General features: G+C 48.7%; 1 protein-coding gene across 3 annotated transcripts in view; it reads right to left on the bottom strand.

Moving 5' to 3' along the window:
• RAB6B (RAB6B, member RAS oncogene family) overlaps positions 1–14252 on the bottom strand; it is an 87985-nt gene that overhangs the window by 26964 nt on the left and 46769 nt on the right. The window lies entirely within an intron of this gene.

Raw genomic sequence — 14252 nt, 5'->3', positions numbered from 1 at the left:
TCCCCAGGGAGGGCCAGGCTCCTTCTGCAAAGTGACCCCTGAACTAAAAAGCAGGTGCATGAGCTGAGGTTTGGTAGCAGGGACTGCTGGCTGTCCCCCAACATGCAGTCTCCTTTTCTACAGTAATAGGACTCTGAATGTGTAGATGGACTCCTGGCTGCCCCAAATAAAGATGGTATTTCCCAGCTTCCCTTGTAGCTGGATGGCCAAGTTCTGATCAATGGGATGTGAAGGTGACATATGCATCTTCTAGGATGGGTCCTTCCTGGGGACATGGGGAAGTACCCACAGTTGCCCCTTTCCCTTTCCCACCACTTGGAATGAAGACAGGTGATAATAAATCACATTGGCCCATTCAGATGACAGATGCACGAGACAGGAAGCCTGAGTTCCTGCCCGGTAGAGCCTCCTCACCAGCCTTGGACTGCTCACACCCAGACTCTGTGCGACAGACAACTGAACTTCTACCTTGCTTAAGCCACTGTTATTTTGGGTTTCTTTTAACGTAGCCTAACTCTAACCTGATAGAGCAAACAAGCACAGAGAAACATGACCCTCAACGGTAGGCAGCAGGGGTTCCTGATCGTGTTCTTGATGATGATGTAACAATGACGACTCATTTCACATCATGTGTGCTTCCACGGAGGACAGAGAAATCACCAGATGCTAAGACAAAGACTGTGCCATTTGGATCAAGCCCTAATAAAGCTCAGCCCAGTGGTCTCCGTAATCATAAACACCATTTACTGGACACACACGTACTTTATTACCCCTCACAATAGCCTGACCAAATCAGTGGTGATGAGGAATTTAAGGTCAACTTCCTATCGCTTCAGCTCTCTCCCACCTTTATTCCCATTCTCATGCTTCTTCTACACCAGAGAAACACCTGGTTCCTTAACTCCCCACTCCCTCAGACCTGTTCTGGCCACTCTCCCCACCCACCCAGGCTCCTGAGCCACTACAGACCTTCCCACATGTATATAGACAGGTGCCAAAGCAGAGCCACTGTCCTTGGATATGGCTGAGCCATCAGCTCTGCTCAAAAACATCTTCCCAAGTTTTACTTCCAATAATGGCTAAGTAAGCTGGCATCAAACTAACCCTCCCCCAGATAACTATTATCAACTCTGGACAAATACAAGAAATAACAATTTGCAAAACTGACCAAAAACAGGCAGAAAATGGAGGGGTCACAATCTCTAAAGGAAGAGAAGAGAACTCAGTGAGATCCTACATTTAACCAATTTTTCCCCAAAGTAGCTTTGTAGTCTCACCAAGTTAGAAGGACTTGGTAAACAACTCAGGCTTTTCATTAGAATCCCAGAAGAGCCAGCCTTGGGAGAAAGCTCATCATCTCAGGACTAAGGAAGGGCTACATCAGAGGACTAAGGGAAAAACCCAAAGAGACCTATCTTAACAAAGTTTAAACATGGTAAGTAAACCCTTTCCAAAAAAAAAAAAAAAAAAAACAAAAAAACACAAAAAACAAAAAGAGAATGGCTGCCTATAACCTAATTACCTATTAAAATAAAACTCAACACTCTTCAGAGGATGGTAACAGAATCCAAGAATCTCTAGAATTTATTATTCACAATGTCAGTGGACACAATAATAAAGGACTAAACATAAAGAAGCAGGAAATTCAAGCCATAATCAAGAAAAAACTCAGCAGAAGCAGATCCCCAGGTGACTCATATGTTGGACTGGCAGACAAAGACTTTGTTATAAGTGTGTTAAAAATATAAAGGAAAAGAGTATGATGGGTAAATTTCAAGAGATATATAAAGACGAAGGACTCAGAAATCTGAACACAAAAAAAACAATATATGAAATGAAAATTCACTAGATTTGAATAACAGCAGCTAGGACACTTCAGAGGAAAGGACAGTGGACTTGAAGACAGGCCAGAAGAAACTGTTCAAACTGAAGCACAGATTTTAAAAAGGATGCAATAAAAATGAACAGAACTTCTAGGATGATATAAAATGACCTGATAAACATGTAGTTGGGGTTTTAGAAAGAGAGTAAAAACAGAATTAGCAAAAAAAGTGTTTTTAAAGCTAGTGGCAAAAAAGAAAAAGGGAAGGAAGGAAGGAAGGAAGGAAGGAAGAAAGAAAGAAAGGAAGAAAGGAAGAAAGAACGGAAGAAAGGAAGGAAGGAAAAGGAAGGAAGGAAGGAAAAGGAAGGAAGGAAGGAAGGAAGGAAGGAAGGAAGGAAGAAAGAAATTAAAAACAAACAAAAAAAGGAGGTGGAGGGTATAGCTCAGTGGTAGAATGTGTGCTTAGCATGCCTGAGGTCCTGGATTCAATCCCCAGTGCCTCCATTAAAACAAACAAACAAATAAATAAATAAGCCTAATTACCTCTCCCCCTGCCCCCCCCCCCCAAAACTAGTGGCCAAATATTTTCTCAATTTGATTAGAAACATCAACCCACAGCTCCAAGCTCAGGGAACCGAAAACAAGATACAGACAAAGAAAATCACACCTACATAAGTCACAGTCAAACTACTGAAAACTAAAGATACAGAGAAAACCTTAACAGCGGTTAGGAAACAGAAAGACACAATACAAACAAAGGAACAATGACAGGAACGAGGACTGATTTCCCTTCGGAAACAGCTCAGGACAGAAGACAATGCAACAGTATCCTTAAAGTTCTAAAACTACCACCACCACCACCATCACCATCATGTCAACCTAGAATTCCACAGCCAGTGAAAAGTTCCTTCAACAATGAAGGCGAGGGGAGGAGGAGGATATAGTTCAGTGGTAGAGGGCATGCTGAGCATGCCCCGGGTCCTGGGTCCAATCCCCAGTACCTCCGTTAAAAGAATAAGGAAATAAATATATAAACCTAATCACCTCCGCCTTCAAAAAATAAATAAAATAAAAATAAAGTAAACAAATCTATTTTAAAAACTGCTAAGAAAAGTAAGTACGAAAAACTAACAAAAAATATAGTTGAAAGCAATGAAGGCAAAACAAAAACGTTTTCGGGTAAGGGAAAGCTGTGATCATTTGTCACCAGCGAACCCTCATTACAAGAAACACTTTAGGCTGAAGGGAAATTTTACAGATGGAAGTCTGGATCTTTAAAGAAGGAACATAGGAGCACCAGTAGTGGTAAGTCCCAAGCAGGCAATTCGCCCTTGATTACCTTCAGTTTTCATCCTTATCAGCGATAGTTGGTAACATCCTCCCCTTCATTTTGCCCTTGCTCCATGCTTCAGGTCACATCAGGAGCTGGCTAAATATGCAGATTTCGGAGCCTGGCCCAGACAGACAGAATCACAACCTCTGGGGTGTCAGTCTGGGAATCAGAATTCCTGACAAGCTCTCAGGTAACTCATTTGTGCAGTAAAGTTTGCAAACAGCTGAGGAGACTCTGAGTTCATGCAGTGACAGGTCTGGGGAGGTTGCAGTGTCCTGGAGGAGGGCAGAGTCCCTGCCCGAGGTGAGAGACGGATGGAAATGCCCGTGCCTGCAGAAGGGCTGATCACAGATGGAGAAGCCAAGGCTCACTCAGAACTGAGGTCATACAGGTGGTGGTGGCAGAGGTAGGACTGGAACCCAGGTCTCCCTGCATGCAAAGCCCCTGCTCTTGACTGTTGAGCTGCACTCCCTCTGCTTCCTGAAAACCCTTCATTTCTGAAGCTGTCACTGAATATGTGGGGGGCTCCCAACTGTCAGCATCTTACCGTCATTAGCCATAATAGCTCAGCAAAGCCCACTTAAGGGGAAGTTCATTTGCATTTTAACAACAACAAAAGAGTCAGCTCTCTAAGGACAGAATAGAAACAAGAACTTTTAAGATCGCCTTGGTTACCAGAAACTTTATAGCTCCTTGACACCATTTTTTTTTCTCCAAAAATAAGGCACAAATAGTTGGCCCTACGCTGCTGCCAGCTGGAGCCCATCTCTCCCAGAAGGGCCAGATCTGCAGGGAGAAAGTGGTCACGGTCTTCCCTGGGCAGCGCCTTCCTGGCATTTGGTGTAAGTAATGACTACTCATTCATTCATCCACTCTTGAGTGCCTACTCCGTGTTAGACACAGACCAGAACAAGCGCTGGTCCTGGCCTATAAGGAGCTGTTCCGTCCCTGGGGCTGTCCTTCCACGTGGTCAACACCCATTCAGAGTTCAGGATTCAGCCTTGAACTTCCAACCTTGTGGAGGAGCTAAGATTAGCACACAGAACTGTGGTCCCTGACAGATGGGAAGGACCAGTGTAGTCAGAGGGGCCCTAAGAGGAAGAGGACCTTGCTTCTGATTGATTTCTTGAGAAAAGTCAGGGCAACTATGCAAGTCCTTGAGCGAATACTAACTTTCCAGCAGGTGAAGGGGGGAGGTAGTGGAGGGTGGGAGGTCTAGAGGGTAAATCCCAGATGAAGGGAAAGGAAGAGGTCTGATTTCCATAAAGGCAGAGCTCCCATCAGAATTACCTTGCAGATTATGAGTATAAACTCTGGGAAAATGTAACAAACAACAGTCTGAAGGCACTGGAAAGTGACCAAAAGCAGGTAGAATCTGGAGGGGAGTCAACACTTAACAGAAGAGAATGGCCCTGGGTGAGGCTCCTGTTTTGATGACTATTCACTCCACCTGAGGGCAGCACTGGCTGGAGCTCAGGGGAGGCTAAAACCTGGCAAGAAACCCACAGTCCTACTGGTTGAGAAATGAGAGGGCAAATTGTAAAGCTATCATAGCAGACAGAAAGTGTGGAAAATCCTGGAAATGAGAAAGCCACAGACAGGGCACCCCAAATTCTGCTTGTAAATGCTGCCCAAATCTCTGACCCAAACAAGCCACATGCAACCTAAGACTTGAAAACCAAACAGACAAACAAACAAATCTGAACAGAATTTTAAGTTGCTGCCTACCACAAGGAAAAGAAATAAGAATTTGGGTCCAGCGAACACTCTTCCAAAGAAACAAATGCAGTCCACAGTTTTAATCACAATGTGTAGGATATAACTCAAAACTACTAGACATATGAAGTAAAAGCCATATTCAAGACAGAAAGAGAATAAATGGAGACCAGCCCTGAGGTGACCCAGATGTCGCAAGTAGCAAGTATTTTTAAACAGCTAATAGAATTATGCTCAAATACATAAAGAAAAATATGCTCAGAATGAAGGTGCAGATTTTTAAATCTCAGCAGAGAAACAGGAACTATAAAGAAGCAAACACAAATTTGGAACTGAAACATACAGTATCTGAAATTTCTAAATGAATGACAGGCTTAACCAGAGAGAGCAGATGACAGATGAAACAGTCAGTGACCTTGAAAACAGATCAGTAGAAATGATGTAAAAGGATAATATGGGGACATCAGACAAAAAGAAAAACTAGCTACCCAGGGAGGCCACCCCCTCCTATAAAAGGCCCCAGAAGTCCTAATTTCCTGTTACGTGACATAACGTGCATTCCTGCTCAAAGGTCAAGTCACACGGTGTGAGTGTACTGATGGGCAGGTGTGTATGAGTGGACACATGGTGAGTGGAGACACACTTGTGTGCGTGCAACTGTGTATTTGCATGTCAAAGTATGTGTATGCGGGCAGGAATGGGTGTAAGATGCTTGTGTGGGTATGGGTGTGGGGTGGGGAGGGAGTCAATTCTGCTTTGGAGGTAAAGCCCAGATGGATGATATGCACACAGCCCTGGTGATGCCAGGAGGCTGAGAGGCTGAGGTGACCAGAAGCCTCCATGGGGAAAGGGGACAGATTTCTGTCTACAAACCTAGACTCCCTGTCAATGCCCCGAGGGCAGACCACGACCAGCCTCAGAGGATCTGGCATGCAGCTAGCAGAGTGTCCCACCGAAATGGACCTGCGTGGGGTCATGTGTCCAGAGGGCCCCGGTCTGTTTTCAGTGACTCTGCTGGTGCCTATTGGCAGGGTCTGAACGCTGTACAATTGGAAGAACACTGGGTTGGGAGAGTCCTGGAAAAATGACAGCCCCTGTGGCCCTCAGCTTCTCATCTCTAAAAAATGGATACTCATAGCTTCCTACAAGGACTGTTAGATCAGATGAGTTAGACTGTGTCAAGGTGCTCTGTGGAAACAAAATGAGGACTGACCAACTGACCAAGGGATTTCCAAGAGAAGGTGCAGAAACTCACCCACCCCCAGGAGAGCCTCCAGCAATGTTCCTCAGGCTGGTTATGTGGAACATGGCCCCATGAGGGAGGCCAACTACAGGTTGAAAGTAAACTGTGATCAAGTGTTTCTGGGAAAGGCTGCATGCTCTAGCCCTTAGTGGGGAGCCATAAAGCACACTGGCATAGTAAAGGCTCTGAGAAGTCCTGCACTGAAGAGTCATGAACAATTTCATGTCACTTGTTTCTCAAGCTTCTTGGCCCCTAGGAACCTTTGTGCTTGTAATCCCTATTAACATCCCAATAAAGGAATGTTCCCAGAGCTTCAGGAAAGACTGACCCTCACAGAGGTGGGTTCCCAAGGAACCATGGAGTCTTGGCCACGGCATTCATTCTAGGTACTTCCTTTTTCTCTTATGAGGCATGCAGTAAATTATTCTACCTGGAAACTATTCCACAGGGATGTAAAGAGGGTATCAAGACAACATGAGCAGCAAGCTTGACTCTGGGGACTCTCCTGCCAGTCCAGGACCCCCTGATCCTCCCCACCCCTTTGGCAGTGCTGCATAAGCCTTCCGTACTGCTGAGGCCCCTCCAAGGAGGCTAGACTGCATCCTGCTGTGATTAGATCTCCCCAAACCTGGCGATGCTTATTTATTCCTTAAAATCACTGTGCCTGCCAACTGTACCACTTATGAAAAATGGCAGTCACATCACCTTATACAAAACATGAGGAACCTTAACAAGGACAGATTTCACAGCTGCATCTCCATTTATCTTCTTCTAAAGGTGGTATTAGCCAGTGTCAGCAGGGGCTCAGATGTGTAGTGCAGAATGGTGGCACGTTACACACCTCCCTCTGCACAAGGGCTCCCACTGGCCCAGCGGATCCCCGAGGAAAGAGATGTTTCACGAGGCACTTGTTGAAATCGCCTTTGCTATGTGCATTTATTATGAAATGTAATTTTGCATCCACATTCTGACAAGACAGTAATAAAGTCTGCGGTAGAAATTTGCATGGTAATTTGCATAAATTGACTCAAGAATCTCTTCCCAGGAAGAGAAATCATGAAAAGGAGTGTATGTATGTCTTCTTTTAGCCTGGGCCAGGCCTTGGCCCGTGGCTGGGGAAGCATCCGTAAATGGCAGAAAGCAGCTGGGGATGACAGGCCCTTGACAATGAAGCTGCTGTTTGTGCTCTGCACCACCAACCATCAGATGAGAGGATCAGGGTAAAGTCATGCAAATTAGCATGCAAATGAGGCTGGCGAAACTTAAGGATTCAGACCAGCAAGTGCACATGGTGGGGGAAGGAGACAGAACAAGCTGGGCAGAGCCTGTCCTTCCCAACAGCTCAACCAAGTGCTGTGGGGAGGGGCGGCTGGCTCTGGAGGCCACAGCCAGGTACCTGGATTCTTTGAGCCACCTCAGCCTCAAAGTCTACACACTTCCAGTGGTGACTTTCTTCCCAAAATGGGGATTGCCTTGTGCTAGTCATCACCCAATTCAAAAATTTATTGATTGCTCTTTTATTACTTGACTGTGCTCTGAAACATGAACCAAACAATATGCACCTTCCAACTTTAAATAAGGGGTTCAACTGCATCAAAATTAGTCAAGCTCTTCAAAAGCCACACAGATGCCCACGGATGTGTGGCCTGAAGCCCCCTGAGAGGTCTCCCACAGGGTCACAGGTGGATCCAGGTGCACAAGCCCTCTCTGCAGCTCTTAGGGAGAAAGGTGTTCTGGGAGGTGGATTTCTGAGGCCACCTAAGAGCTATCGACAAGCAACCTACAAAGTGAATTAAAGAATTACTAAAATCTGGGGCAGAGAGTTGCATCATGGGTCCATTTAACTTCTAAACACTAGCAAGTGCTGTTGGACTCACCCAACACCAATTGGCAACCTCCTACTCCCTTGCTGGCCTGGAAACTGTAAAAGAGAAATTCTGCTTTCCCAGACTTTCTAGAGGGTAAAGGTGATTGTGTGATTCCATTCCGGCCAATAAGACATTCGCTGCAGTCTGCTGGAGGGGGCGGGGATTCTAGGCAAGCTCTTGCTTTCTGCTGCCTCGAATGCAGAGGTGATGTGTGGAGCAGCAATGGCCAGGCTGCATGAAGACGAGAGCCCACAGAACAAGGAGGCAGAACAGAATGACGGCAGGGGTCTGGGGCCTGCCTGATGGCGTCACCCTCACCGCAAAGCTGGGCCACCTCATATCCCACTGCGACTTCCTGCACCTGAAAAATCAAAACCCCTCCTTGTTTAAGCCACAGTTAGTCTGCTTTCTGTACCAGAGGCTGACTGCATTCCTAATTTGCAAATGCATGACAAAAGAGAGGGAGAAAAGGAAGGGGAGAGGAGGGAGGGAAAGAAAGGACGTTAGAGGGAGTCTGCTCTCAGATCAGTCCCAGGTAAATGCCCAAAGGGGGCCCCTGGGTGACTGGTGGTGCCCCAGCGGGTCTCTGAGGGCAGGGTTGTCTTGCCAAGCTGCCTGGCATTCAGCAGCATTTCACTATATGAGAGTCGCCTCTCATTTTGGCCATAGGACTTGATGTTTGTGAAAGATGGAACTCTACTGTATTAACATGATAAAGTCATCACGTTGCTAGAGTTAATGAAAGATGGAGTCCAGCGTTCTGCCAGAAGCCCGGGGCTCCGGCATCATCTGGCCGAGTGGCAGAGCTCTGCACCTGTGCATATGCAGGCATGGCTGGGGGCCCACAGTTTCCCATAAAAACACTTCATCAGCAAGTTGTTGGCTTCACTCCATCATTACCAACTTGGTTTACTGTGGAGTTGTTAATTCGTTTTGCTCTCTAGATAGTGTCTGGTAATACACATTTGTATCAACAGTGCTTGGGGCCTATAATTTTCCATCATCTAGACTTTAAGACTTCCATGAGCTACATTAACTAATTAGCCACATCCCTATTGCTAAAGTTTGAGACCACTGGTCTAGGTGATATGGTCTAGGTTAAATCCCATCCAAATAATTTCCAGGTTAAAAATACACAACACTGAGAACCTGGGATGCTGGCCCAGAGTCTCTCAGCTCAGTGACAGAGCTGGGATTTGATCCCAGGCCTCTGGGTGCAGCAATGTTTTGAAGGAAGAAACTTCCAGTAGACCGTGAGCCTCATGGCACAGCCACAGGGCCATGACAGTTCCCAGGCTGACCATAAGAGGTCAAAAGGTGGCGGGGGGAGGGGGTCCTGGAAATCCCCACCCCTTTCCCAAAGTAGTTGGAATAATCCTCCTACTCATTAGCATATGAAATTACTGAGCCCATAAAACCTAACAGCTCCGCACCTTGTGGTCGCCCTCGCTCTTGCCTTCTGAGACGGTCCACATTCTGCTTATGGAGTGTGTATCTCCTAAGCCGTTTTCCCTTCTGAGACAGACCCCACTCTGTCTGTGAGTGTGTATCTCTCTAAATAAACTTGCTTTCACTTTACCATGCCTTGCTCTTGAATTCTTTCCTGAGCGAGGCAAGAACCTGTTCTCCCACAACAGATGGACAAGCATTAGCAGAACTTGCTGCCCCGGAAGGAGAAACTTAGAGCATCCAACCCTACACGGACAAAGCATAGCCCTCCACACACCATGATCTGTCACAAATGCCCTCTTCCTGAGCACCTGGGACGTACGGGTGTGTGGCCCAGCTGCAGCTCAGCTCCCCTGCAAGGCTAACCCCGCTGCAGGGCTGAATGGTCGGGTGGGGCAGGCGCGGGTTGGGGAGCTGCAGAGCATTTAGAGGGACGGCCCCAGAGGGTCAATGACCAGGCCCCAGAAAACCTATTTACTTTAATAAATCAACTTACAAATGTTACACAGAGGAACATCTGATCATTTTGAAAAACCCTGTATGAACAAAAAAGACTTGCTGCCGAGATAAGCTCCCGGGGGAAATGGCTTCCCCAGGTCAGATGCTGGCCCAGAGGGGCTTGGAGCCTGGAGGGCCTGTGCTGGGAGGCAGCGTGGGTGGCAGAGCATCCCCAGTGGGATCAGACTGGGAGGTGCTGGGACACTATGGTGGGTTGAAGAGTGCCCCCCACCCCACAAATTCTGTACCCCTGGAACCTCAGGATGTGACCTTATCTGGAAAAAGGGTCTTCATGAATGCATTAGTTAAGGGCCTCAAGATGAAAAATCATCCAGGAGTTAGGGTGGGCCCTAAATCCAATGACCGGTGCCCTTATAAGAAGAGGAGAGGACACACAGACACAGAGAGAAGGCCGTGTGCGACAGAGGCAGAGATGAGAGCCATGCAGCCCCACACCAGGGATGGCCGGAGCCGCCAGCAGCCGGGAGTGGCAGGCAGGATTCTCTCGGAGGCCTTCCGAGGAAGCTCAGTTCCGCTGATTTCAGAATTCTGGCCTCCAGAATTGTGAGAACATAAATCTCTGTTGTTTAAAGCCACTTGGTTTGTGGCAACTTGTCATAGCAGCCTCAGGAAACTAATACAGACCAAGGGTGAGAGAGGTACGCGCGGGGCAGAGCGGCCAGATCTCTGAGGGGCTGGGAGCAACTCAGGCGGCCCCTCGGCCTGTGAGGCGCAGTGATGCTGTCCCCTTCCCGAAGGCACCGTGGGACCCAGGGAGTGCCCCAGTGAGTCCTCCAGAGATGCTCCCGGGAGCAGGTGAGGGAGGGTGAGCCTCAGCAGGCCGGGACCCATTAGGCTGCTTTCCTAACCTGTGCTGTGGTGGGAGGTCCAGGCATAGGCCTGGGAGGCTCCAGCCTTGGCAGTCAGCTCATCTCAGTCATCACTGAGATTTAAAAATGCTAGTGCCTGAGCTAGCCTGGGCATCTCTGGCCATGCCCCCAGCAGGTAATGCTAGCATCCAGCCAAGATGGAGAACCCGTGAGGGACCCGTGAAAAAGCCCAGAGGAGCGCATCTCCCCCAACAACTCCCAGGCGCCAGCTGGAGGCCTGAAGCCTCCCATCCTGGCTCCAGTGTGGTTTCAAACAGGTGGGCCAAGGGCCAGGCGGGTAGGTGGGTTTCACTGGCCTCTGGAGGCGGTGGGGGGGGGCGCTAGTCTCATCACAGTTTCTTCTTAGTACATTTTGAAAGACGTTTCTTAGTTGGTGTTTTATACAAGAGAATTGTTGCAGACGTGACTCTCACCAGGCCGTTTCTAAGTCTTGATCTTTCCCTTCTTTAAGTGAGTGGATTTAGACAAGGTGATGGGTGGGGTGGTGGGAGGCTGGGGCATGCATGTATCAGGAGGAGAACGAGGTACACGTGCGTGTAGGGGCAGTGCCAGGCAGGAGGCGGCTGGAGACCCACTTTCCTGAGGCCACAGGCCAACAAGTTGGCGTCTCCCCAGGGCCTGTGGGGGAGCCCCGCTCTGCAGGTCCGGGTGGGCCCTCACACTAGCCCCTGGGGCCTCGGGCATGCTCAGCCCCAGACAGAGGGAGACTGGCTGCCACCCAGGGTGAGACTGAAGTCCCTCCACCATCCATGCCCCGGCTCAGGGCAGGACCAGATTCTGTGGTCGCTTTCTCCTACTGCCTCTCCAAACACAGAGTAAGCACTTGACAGACCTCTGCCGTCAGAATAAGTGAATGGGGGCGGGGGATGGGAGACAGAACTGGAGACACACAGGAAGGATGGGAAGGAGGGAGTGGTGCATCGGTCCTGGGAACTGTCTGAGCACCTCAGCTAATCAAGGTAGGGGCTCTGCTGGGCTGTATTGGCTGACAAACGGGACATTTGTGGGTGGCAGTGAGGCATGGTCACAGTGCCGGGGGACAACTGGGGACACCCCCAGAGCCCTTGGGGATCTTGGCTACTCCCCGAGTGTCTCTGCCAGCACGTTAAAGAAAAACAGTTCCCCCTCTCCATCTCCAGAGAATTCATTAGCATGAGCCTGTGTACGCACAGAATTGGAGCCCTAGCCTCCCAGTCTAATTACCATTTTAGAGGGTATTGGGAAAGAAATTGTACCTGCAGCAAAAATAAAAAAGTCAGAAAAACCTGCCGTGGGGAGGGCACTTGCTCTCCTCTGGGCTTTCTCCGCCTCTTGCCACAACATTGGACATTGACACTGGGTCCCTGTGGCCTGTCAGTCTGATGGAGTCTAAAAACCAAGGCAGACAATGTCTCTTGAAGCCCCTTTGGTACCAGCAGGCAGCTGACACCAGCTGTGGGGGGCAGGCCCTGTGCTGGGCCCACGAATGCAGCAGTGGATCCCAGGGGTCCTGGCCTCACCCAGGCCCCAAGCCCATCCAGGAGCCAGAGCAGGAGGAGTTCTTGTGGAGTTGGGAGGCCAAAGGAGCCCTGAGGTCCATGTGCCAGGGGAAAGGGGGCGTGGAAGAGCGTGGAGGGCCCCAACCGCAGAGCAAACGTGTGCTCTGAGCCTTGATGAGTCAGAGGAATTTTTCATGGCAGAAGAGAGGAGAGAAGAGGGAAGGGCATTCCAGCAGAAGCAACATCACGGGCCAGGCATGGAGGCATGACAGGATCACTGAGCGGGAAGCAGCAGGCAGGGAGGCCCGCTGGACCACAGGATATAGGACAAGCAGTGGGCCATGGGAGGTGACAATGGAGACAGAGGTGAGCTGAGATTTTGAGGGACTCAGGTGACTTGGGGATGAGTTGAGGCTTTGATCCATGCCAGTGAGGACCACTGCAAAGGCCCTGGGGCCACCTCTGCCTCCCACCACTGCCAAGAACACCAACCACAAGTGTCACTATTATCAGTTGGACATTAATAAGAAATATTATAAATGACTTAATATTTAAAAAATCAAATAACCAAAATAATATCTGTGAGGCCATTCATACACACACATACACACACAAGTAAGTGAATACAAGTCAGACTTGAGAACTGAAGTCTGTTAGAGCAATGACTTGAATGCAAGGCGATACAGTGGGGCTCCCCCTGTGGGAGGAGAGGCCTCTGACAAGCCCACCAGGGTACAAAGCCCTGGCCTGGAGAAACTCAACCGACAGGAAGTGCGGCTGAAATCATCGTCCCAGAGCCAACGCCCAAGGCTGTGCACGTCACTCGGGGCCCCATGTCCTCACCCTTCAGTCAATTCTTACCAAGTACACTAGGTATCTGGTATTTCAGATGAAGGAAATGCAAAGGAAAAGCAGGGATTAAGAGGGAGGCAGAGAAAGGGGCTGTATTTGAGGCAAAGATACTGACTAGTCCAGAGGGAGGGAGACAGATTGAACAGTAGACAGAGAGCTGTGATCCGTAGTGAGCTGTGCTCTGTACGCTTCGTAAGTCCAGGAAGGTTGGCAGACCTCTTAGCACAGCAGCCCCCAGTGTGTTCTATAAATCCTCTGAGGATTCGATGACAAAAGGATTCCATGACTAAATACATCCAGGAGATCCTGCACACTGCACCTCTATTTCCGCAAATCAAAACCATACATTGATACAGTAAAGGCCCTGAGAAGTCCTGCAGTAGAGAAGTCCGTTTACTTTTGTTCAGAGTTCTCTAAATTTATACAAGCACTGAACCTTTCTCCCTGCTTTTTTTTTTCTCGAATAACGCCTACTAACATCCCTGAGAGCCAGTATCTCACAGAACCCAGTGGCTTAAAAAAATGCATTATAGTCTCTGTCTTAAGGAAGGAAACAATACATTTTTTCTCAAAAATAGTTGAAATGATTTACTTCGGCTCCTTGCATTAAAAGCTATAGTTGCAGGGAAAATTCACTTCATTTGCACAAACCTCCCCACTCATCAGCGGTGCCAGAAAAGTGATGTATTACCGACCCCCAAGAGCTCAGACTTAGGCCACCTGGAGTCACCGCTGTTTGACTCCAGGCCATCTTTGAGAGCCAGGAGCCACACAGGTCACTCCATCCAGCCTCCTGCCCATGTAAAGTGGGGTTAGGCCCATCACACCAGCCTCTCCAAGGAAGAAAGTGCCTTAGCAACCGTGTGTGTGTGTGTGTGTGCGCGTGTGCGTGTGCATGTGCGTGTATGAAGGTCCAGCAAACAGCCACACTCGAGAAGCAGGTTCTTCTGCTCTTTCACCTCCCTCATTTTGCGTTTCCTTCATGGAAGTCTGGATTTTCAGAAGGGCTCAGGGTCTTCACCGGGCTGGGACCAGTGCACATGTGGGAAAATCCTCCAAGGCTACATGGACACCCTGGGACCCGCGAATGCCTTGCTCTCACC

Source organism: Camelus bactrianus, chromosome 1, assembly GCF_048773025.1.
Source record: "Camelus bactrianus isolate YW-2024 breed Bactrian camel chromosome 1, ASM4877302v1, whole genome shotgun sequence".
Lineage (NCBI taxonomy): Eukaryota > Metazoa > Chordata > Mammalia > Artiodactyla > Camelidae > Camelus > Camelus bactrianus.
This window is presented reverse-complemented; position numbering and strand designations above follow the sequence as displayed.